This window comes from Chenopodium quinoa, unplaced genomic scaffold (genome assembly GCF_001683475.1).
Source record: "Chenopodium quinoa cultivar QQ74 unplaced genomic scaffold, ASM168347v1, whole genome shotgun sequence".
Taxonomy (NCBI): Eukaryota; Viridiplantae; Streptophyta; class Magnoliopsida; order Caryophyllales; family Amaranthaceae; genus Chenopodium; species Chenopodium quinoa.
In genome coordinates, this window is record NW_018743510.1 from 1,122,284 (window position 1) to 1,132,382 (window position 10,099).

The window sequence follows — 10,099 nt, forward strand, 5'->3', positions numbered from 1 at the left end:
AATGCACGATCGGTAAATATTTTTTACAATAATATTACAAAGTATAAAGTATATAAAAGATATTCAGAAATATTTCGTTTGGGTATATATGGAATATAATTGTCAAACTAGAAAGAAAATATCATAAATTATAAGTAGTTTACTTAAGGATTTTGCACAAAAAAAAAAAAAAAAAAAAAAAAAAAAAAAAAAAAAAAGACGGGAAATTTTTTTACAAGGTAATGACAAGTGTCATGAAAATATTTGCTTTTAATATAGGTTAATAGATGACAATTAATGATCAATTATAAAAATTTGACCCAAATATTAACCATGTGGCAAAAATTTGGGGACGGAGGAATATATTTTATTTGATATGAATTACGGAGTACTTTAGAAGAAAAGGTCAAACTATACTCTATTACATGTGTGTATAATTTAAGTGTGTCATGTACATTGATACTGCTCAAAAATAAAGCAAATTAAAGGAATAAATAAATAAAATAAAAACATACCAAATAAAAAATTGTAATAAGGAGCAAAATTCAAGAACACGTCAAACCATGTATGATTGTATGATATGAAAGTAATTTATGAGACAATGGATAATGCTCTCTCAAATAAAGAAAAAAAATTCAATGAAAAAATTGTCATTCAATAATACAAGATTTCGTACAAAACCAATTTATAGCAGAATCATCCAAATTCTAATCCATATTTGATAAAGTAATTAATTTAGAAGAAAAAAAAAAAATCAATGGATACGCCCCACAGGCCCACATTAAACAAAGTTTTAATTCATGGTGCGACATTTATCATAGCCTAGAATTAATTTACCTTATATTTATTTATCTGATGTGATTTGAACTTATCTGAACTTATTTTATCAGATTTGGTCTAATCTAATCACTTGATTTTACTGAGCTTTGACGCTAAAAAACGTATGAAATTGGGTTTTATTTTGTTTGTACTAGATGGAAGTTCGTGCGATACACGGTTTTTTCATCTAAGATTTTTAATTATTTGATTTATTGTATTTAATAATTTCAGACAAAAACACAAAAGTTTAATATTTATTTTTTTTACTATAATTTATAATGAATTTATTAAAGATAAATAAAATATAAATATGAAATTTTTTCCGTTATATAAAATCTTTAATGTGAAATGATAAATTTTTAATAATTTAAATCCCAAATCATTATTCATTGTTTTACCATATCTTTTATTTCGATAGAATCACCAACCTCGTCTACAACCAACCTACTACATCAATGGATAAATTGAAACTTGAAATGTTAGCCAAACTGAAATTGATATAAATTAAATCTTTACATTTATATAAAATAAATCAAAATATTTACCAATAAATGAAAATTTGTTGTGATATAAAATCAAATCTATGCATTGGAATTTTTTCATCATCTCCAAAAATAACCAAAGCCATCCATATATTAAGTATACAACATCTAATCGTATGCCATTACATAAACAAATAATCGTTAAGTATCCTAAATAAATACAATACAACTAATAATTACAAATATAAATTTAAACATAAGATTTTAAAAATTATTCGGACATTGATGACCTAAAACTAACACAAAATTTGCTTGATGGGGTTTTGTATTGATACGAAATTTTATTTGTGCCGTATGATGTGTTAGATTTACATGTAAAAAAAAATTAGTTCATAAAATATAAACATGTAATCACTGAGTATCCCAAATTTATACAACATAAGTAATAATTAGAAATACTAATTTAAACATAGGATTTTAAAAATTAAGCTAAAAATTACCCCTCCATTGATGACCAAAAATTACTAATACAAAATTTGCTTGATGGGGTTTTTTATTGATACGAAATTTTGTTTGTGTCGTATGATGTGTCAATTTATAATGGTAGATATCACAAATTTTAATTTAATTATAATTAACGAACAATTTGTATTTCTTATCATAAATACTATCAAAATTTATCTTATAATGATAGGTATCAAACTTTATTATAAGCGTTTATCATTTAAATATTTTTTAGTATATTTTTTTTGGATTTTTTTATACTCGTAGCATTGAATTAATAAATTTATCTTTTCCTATATTTTTACTTTATATTTTTCATTAAAATAATTTAATTCGTGGATTATAATCTACGTGGCAATAAAATTTTAGATATATCAAATCTAATTGGTTACTTTTATCTAGGCGGTGACATAATTTTTTAATTCAAAAATAAAATACAAATCTTTTTTCTTATTGGTCGAAATAAGTATATTTCTTACGTGGCGCTCCGAATGCTCTCCAAAAATGCCTACTTTATATATATGTGTGTGTGTGTGTGTTAGATTAGATTAGATTAGATTAATATGTGTTTATTAATATGCAATATTTAAAAAATTTCATTATGAATTTACAAATATTCAACGATTAAAAATCGCAAATAAAATGACAAAGTATGATCAAAACTTAATTTTTTTTTCCTCCCTTCCAAATTAGACGACATGGTTTGACTTTGTACACTATTCACATAAGTTGTTTTGACTTCGTTTTGTGATTTCGTGTTGAGAAAAAGTATAGTCATGTGGATTTTGTTAGATTCGTCACAACATCTAATTTTTAAATATCAAATAATTATAACTTTTGCTAATATGTAATCAAAGATATTTGCATGAGAAAGTGTGCATTGGCAAGTGTGCCTAAATGAAATGTGTCATCTTATATGAAACAGATTCGTAGAGGCGTATGTATCGTGCATGGTACAAAAGTTTCATTAAAAAAAAATAATAAAAAAAAAAAAAGCGAAAAGAACATATTTTTAAAATATAATAAACATATAGTTACAGTGAAAAGAACATACTATTAAATGTAATGAGCATATACCTAGAATGAAAAGAACATACGGCTAAATGATGTTCTTTATCTCCATGTTCTTTAATTGTAAGTATAATGTACTTTAATTTGTGACATAATGTTCATTGTTTATTTTGAAATATCCTTTGAATTTTGTGTTTAGATTATGGTGGGTGAATAATCTGAATATAAATAATGTTCATTATATTATATTATCATGCTCTTTAATGTTATGAATATTCTTTAGATATATAAATGAACATAAAGTTGGATCGGATATTCTTTATAAAACAACGATATGTTTTTTACAAAACATATATATATATGTTCATTCCGCTTTTTTTTATAAAAAAAATTAAAAGGTTGTATGTACCATGCTTGGTACATACGCCTCCACAAAAAAAAAAATCAGAACTAAACATAGCCTTATTGGCTTATTGTTGGTATGAATCGGAGAAACTAACAAAGAAAATGTAGTATGATGATTTTGTTCAATTAACTTCATTCTCATTACAATTGTTTGTTGTTACATTTAATGTCGGCAAATTAGATGATCTAAATTTGTTATTGAATGGCAAACAATTTATTTAAATTTTATATTTAAATTACACAAGTTCACACACACAAAGCATGCGTGTAACAAACACTTTTGTAAGCATCTACGTCGAGGTAATTATTATTGAATTTAGGATAATTTTTAGAATATTTTGGATAACTTTTATCAATACAGCATCAGGGTAAACTTATATATATTGGATAACTTTCATTTATTACAGAGTAAATTTTTTATCGTTTTAAGGTAACTTTATAGCAGATGTAGAATATTTCATTGTACATCCAATTTTTTTTAAATATTTGTATGCGTATAAGCGATATAATTAGACTAGTTTTAGTAAATTTATCCATTTACGTTCTCAAATCTCTTCCTTAAAATACAGGTTAAGTGATGATAATGCCCTGGAGACAATCATTAATTAAACACGTGCTTTATTTAATAATTGATCTCACAAATTCATTCACATGTTTGGACAATGATTGATGTTAATTGTTAATGTATGCTATCCCCGAAGTCCAAAACCTGGTAGGAGATACGGAGAAGTTCAGATTGTTTGGTGGCTGACAAAGTAAATAAACATTGAGCTCATCTTGCTGGACCCTTTGAGGCTTTGATAAAAATTACTCCCTCCATCCCTAAAAGAACGATTCTTTTGGGGAGTTTTTACGGGTATTAAGAAACTTAAGTTGGAAGTACAAGAGTGTATGAGAAAACTAATAAAAGTAAATGAAAAAGGAAGTTTACAAGAGATTTGCAAAAAAGTAGAGAGAAAATATAATAAAAGTAAGTAGAAAAAGCAAAATTTGCATGGGGAAGTTAATTTTGCACAAATATTATTGCAAATTAGAGGCTATTTAAATGCAAATAGGATGAACATTTTGGAACTAAATTAGGCCAAAAAGGTCATTCTTTTAGGGATGGAGGGAGTACTTCCTAATATTGTTAGTAGTTGCAATATGTGGCTTGGCATTGTAGTATTGTACATTTGTACGTACTATTGTTAATATATATCCATATTGAAATTTTAGCAAGTGGAGCTATCAAATCGAGTTTGCAAGTTTGGGGTTCGAATCAGTTATGAACATATTTGCTCAGGTCATCAAATTCAATTGAAAAATAAAGGTTATTCTATTAGGTCAAATTGGTCTGATTCATTTCGATTCTAGGCGAAGAAAGATCATTTATTGTTTCGAATTCAAATTAGTTTTAGTTTGCACTATGTTCTCCTTGTGTTAATTTTGGATTTGTGGCGGATTTGTGCTTGTTTATATTGGATTTGGATCAAGTTTGGATTGGCTGAAAATTTAATTTTTTTGTCAAGTTTTGTCTAGATTAAATACTTTTACTTATATGGTGTTTGAAAATATATATTGAGATTACTTTAACAACAATTAATATTTAGTCAACATTTATCTTTTGTATTATTGTTATTATTATTATTAATTTATTTTATTTTTTTGAAACGACTTATTATTATTATTATTATTTTTTTTTTTGTGCCGGTCAATGTGTGACACTTATTAAAACACGGAGGGATTACTATTATTATTATTATTATTATTATTATTATTATTATTATTATTATATAAAGTTTCGATATAAAAAGTCAAAATATAACATTGAGTAGTTTATCAAAAAGAAAAGTAATGCCTACATGAGATTCTAAAAGACTATGTCAAAGTCCACGCAATTTGACCCTTTTTATACGAGCAAATGAAGTATTTCTTGTTCCTAAAACAGATTAGAATGAGATATGGAAGACATGATTATACAAGAAAGTCAAAAAAAGAACAAGTGACATCTCACCATCAATTTAGCTTGCTTTGCCCACTTTAACCATTCTGAGGGAAATCTCAATCAATAGCCAATACAAATTTCCTAATTGAACAACAAGCAATGTCAAACCCCTTATTACAAGTAACTATATATATTAGGTAGACAATTATATTATGGTTGTTTAATGTTGTTCAACAAAACAATATTTATATTTTAGTAGAAACTTGAATAAATGTTCATACTTTAACGATGACAGGTTGTTTTGTCCCTAATAACTTATTATAGATACGTAAATTGATAGTTTAATTTAATTTTTTACAAAATAGAAATATTTAATTTTATGTCAATATTCTTACTACAAGCAAGTAATTTAAAAAATTAGGTTTTTTTTTTTATTATTTACTGTAGCATAAGGCATGAGTTGTACTTCATACTAAGTACTAGAAAGTAGAAAGTAATAATATCCATTAATTTGGCATGACTTTGTGTGTATGCATTTGGTATATAGGTTGAATATCGATTTAAGAAAAATACTTATCTAAAGTGGGTTAAAATTTTCTACTCCATAATTAAATATCTAGGAAATGGCCATATAGGTGTACCCACATGCATGTTTTTTAAAACATTCAAAGCATAATTTCCAATGGAGAGCGCAAAAGTAAATGGAGCGTTAATAATAATAATAATAATAATAATAATAATAATAATAATAATAATAATAATAATAATAATAATAATAATACTCCGTAATAATTTTTTTGAGTTAGCAAAAATGAAAGTAGATAGCAAAATTGACAACCTTTTTCAATAATTTTAGTTTCATTTCATTCTTGAAAAAAAAAAAACTTTTACAATAGGCAATGCACCAACTTAGGCCCTGTTCTTTTGAGCTATTCTACTCTGCTCTGCTGATATCTGCTCTGTTTTGCTTAAAAATAATAATTAACAATAATAATAATTAATATATAATAAAAATTAATAATTATTATTATTAATATTTAATAATAATAATAATAACTAATATTTATAGATAATAATAATTAATATTTAATAATAATAAAAATAATTAATATTTCATGATAATAACAACAATAAATATAGAATATTAATTGATAATAATAACTAATATTTCATGATAATAATTAATAGTTTATATTATTTTACACATTTTCTAATGTTATAAAAAGAGTAAAAAAAATCAAATAATAATAATGCAATAATAATAATAATAATAATAATGCAATAATAATAATAATAATAATAATAATGATAATAATAATGCAATAATAATAATGCGATAATAATAGTAACGATAATAATAATAATGCGATAATAATAATAATAATAATAATAATAATAAATAATAAATAATAATAATAATAAATAATAATAATAATTAATGATAATAATGCGATAATAATAATATAATAATAATAATAATAATGAAAATAATGAAATTTGCTCTACTCTGCTCTACCCTGCTCTACTCTGCTCTGCTCTGCCCAGAAGCTCAAAAGAACAGGGCCTTAATGCACCAAAACTTTGATAATCAATATATGTATTTGTCTAGTAAGAAAATTAATAATAAGCTGATATTATGGATGTATAAATTACGACTAATCTAGTAAAAATTTAATTGCCCGATTTACTTTATTAATCCCAACTTTTGATTATTTTCCGAACTTTAGAGCGTATTTTCTTAATTTCTTTTATTGATCCCATATGACCAATGAGTCGATGCTTGATAGATGATGAGTAAATTTTATTTCTCTATCTTGACCTCGTTTAAACTTTAAACAGTAGCCCCTTCACTACCCTCTTTCCGGCAGCCCCTTCCCCCCTTTCCGGCGGCCCCTTCTCGTATCTCTTCTCTCTCTACTATTTTGGTGGTGAGGGGATTGAGGGAGGGAAGGAGGCGTTTCGGTGGTGGAGAAAGGGAGGGTTTTAGTGGAGGAGAAAGGGAGGGGCAGTTTCGAGGGGTTAGGGGAAGGGGGTTGTTTTGATAAGGGGGGTGGTTTCGATGGTGAGGGACGGCAGGGGGGCGGGTTAGGTGGTGGTTGTCGAAAGTTTTAGTTTATTTTTTTACTAATTAGGTGTTGACACGTGTCATGGCAACAGGCTAATAAACTGTTGAGACAAAAAAAAAAGAAAATACCCCCCTTTCTAAAGAAATATTGTGTCGCATCCATTCCACATATAACATGACAAATGCTTTATTGATCATTTTCACACAAATATAATACAAATAGCTTTTAAAAATTGTATGATATGCGTAGCTTTCAGATATTCTAGGCTAATTAAAGATGACAATATAGCCGTTCCGACTATTTTAATCTAATTAGAATTTGACAAAAATATCAAATTTTCACACTATCCAAACTTGATCCAAGATTAACTCAAACCGAACATGATGCAAACTGAAACCGACTGGAATTAGAAACAATAAGTGATCCTTATTCACTAGTTACTCGTAATTGGAAGTGGATCAAACCAATTTGACCGGAATGAACACTTGAACCCAGCATTATCCAAATTTGATATTATAACCCGATTTGTTCATGACCCTAACCACCGCACACTCGATTTGAGGTACCAGTGTTGGGCTAAGTGGCGATTCAGATCAATGCCAATTCTCATTATGGATAGTAACAACATTTAAATGCTAAGCCACACTTGTAACTACTAACAATGCATTCATCAAACAAACAATCTAAAGTTAAATGTGTGTAAACAACCATGTTTTGGACTTTGGGGATCTTTTGGAGTCATACATATATTAACATCAATCATTGTCCAAAAATGTGAGTGAAGTTGTGAGTTCAATAACTCCGTACGTATTAAATAAAGCATACAAATTTCACATGAAATAATTTGTATATATCGCAAAAAAAAAAAAAAAAAATAATAATAATAATATATATATATATATAATGGATGATCTAATAGACCATTTGCTTCTAAATATTCTGTATTTTTTCAATATTTGTCCTTAAAAAAGTTCAGTTCATATCTTTGATCAACCATCTTTAATTATATATAATTAAAGATTGTATAGATAATATCGATATATAATTATTGTTGAACTTTCTCTTTTCAGATAGAATATTCTAAAATGGGGCAAATGAAAAATACTCGTAACAATGAAAGCACGGAATATGTTTTTTCAGCTAATTTTTAGCTATCGATACTTTTTTTTTTTTTTAGATATTTATGGAGTAGATTTTAATTATCTGATTCTAATTTTCCAAACTTAACTCAATCAAATTTATTTTTAGTTTAGTTTAGTTTGTTGTGAATTGGACATGAATTCCCTTATATTTCTTACCATAAATAGTCTAATCTTAAATCTTAAATTCTACTTTGTCATCTTTCTAATTTATTTGAATTGTGCTCTAGATTTTTTTTGTTATGTATACCTCGTAATCTATGTTTGATTACATCTCGTTTGAGGGCCAAGATCAAGTGCGCGTCCGAGTTCACCTGACCCTCCACGATTATGTAAAAGAGTCGTTGAAATGTCATTTTAAAGGCGAGGCAGTAGCATTTGCGCGAACGCGCAAATTAAAGGGGCGTGTCCGCGCAAAGGGGAAGCCACAAAACTTCTTCTTCTACTCCATATTTTCTCCACGTGTCTTGTTTTCCTCCGTTGACTCTTATTTTGAAGCCGGGGTCTATATGTTTCCTTCTAGTTGCTTTTGTTCATGAGATGAGATTAGATTCTAAGTTTCTACAGAGAGAAACACATTGAAAGTGAAAGCATAATTAAAAGTTCATCCTTGTAATCTTTGTAATTCCTTCCTCCGTTGAAGTTAGTAATAAAATCTCCAACTCCCATCCCCTAAAGTGGATGTAGCTCATTTTGAGTGTACCACTATAAATCTTATATGTTCTTTACTTGTGCATTTTTAATTGCTTTCTCATTTAGCTTTGAATTGTTCTTTAATCAAAATCAAAGTCCAAAAAGATCCTATTTGATAACATTTTTCAGTTGAATATAAGATTCAAATATATAGGTTCAATTACAAGACTCCATTATTTATATTTTAAATAATTAAAAACAAGTTTTTAAAGAGCTAATTGGGATCAATCAACCACTACCTATCTCCATATCACTATCACCACCCTCATTTATCATCTTCAACGCTGTAAGTATGGAACCATTTGCTTAAAATAGGGACATGTAAGGATGTTGCAATCAAAATGATGAATTATACAAAGTATTGCAATAACTATTACGAGTATGGAAAAAAGATTGGCCATGGACCACATAATTCATAAATGTGAATATAGTTACACTATATTAGATAGTTTGGTAAAAAAATATTGTAGCAATCAAAGCATTAACTTAAAAATAGGGTTACACACTTACTAAGACATGCCTATTAGCCACATAGAGAGGTATGAAGAAAATGAAAGATTAACTAGTGTAAATCCCTAACAGGAATGTTTGGTTGACATAAGATTGAAAGAATAATTTAAACTCTAAAGAATAATTTCAAGAAAGATCATCTATTTCTTTATTAATTTACTTCATAACAAATTTGGCATTACACAATTTATGTGATAGCCTCAATACATACTCATCACTGAGATACTCATAAAGTCATTTTAATTACTAAACTTGGCAAAAACCAACCCAACATGAAAGACTTGAACTAAATAAGTAAATGACCCAATCCAAAACCTAATATTGACCCGAAAATGGAGACTTGAAAGCAATCCAAGCCTGAATTCAGGAAACCTAAATGGAACTCAACCCAAAAACAAAACAAACCTAAATAGCCCAATCAAAATTGTACCAAATCCAAACGGGTTCTTTGTCAGGTCTAATTCACAAATTTTTAGCTATACACTTATGCAGCTAAGCTAGCTGCAACAGCCATATATATGAACATTAAGTACTTAAAAAATGAAGATACATTTTTTTTCCTTCCTT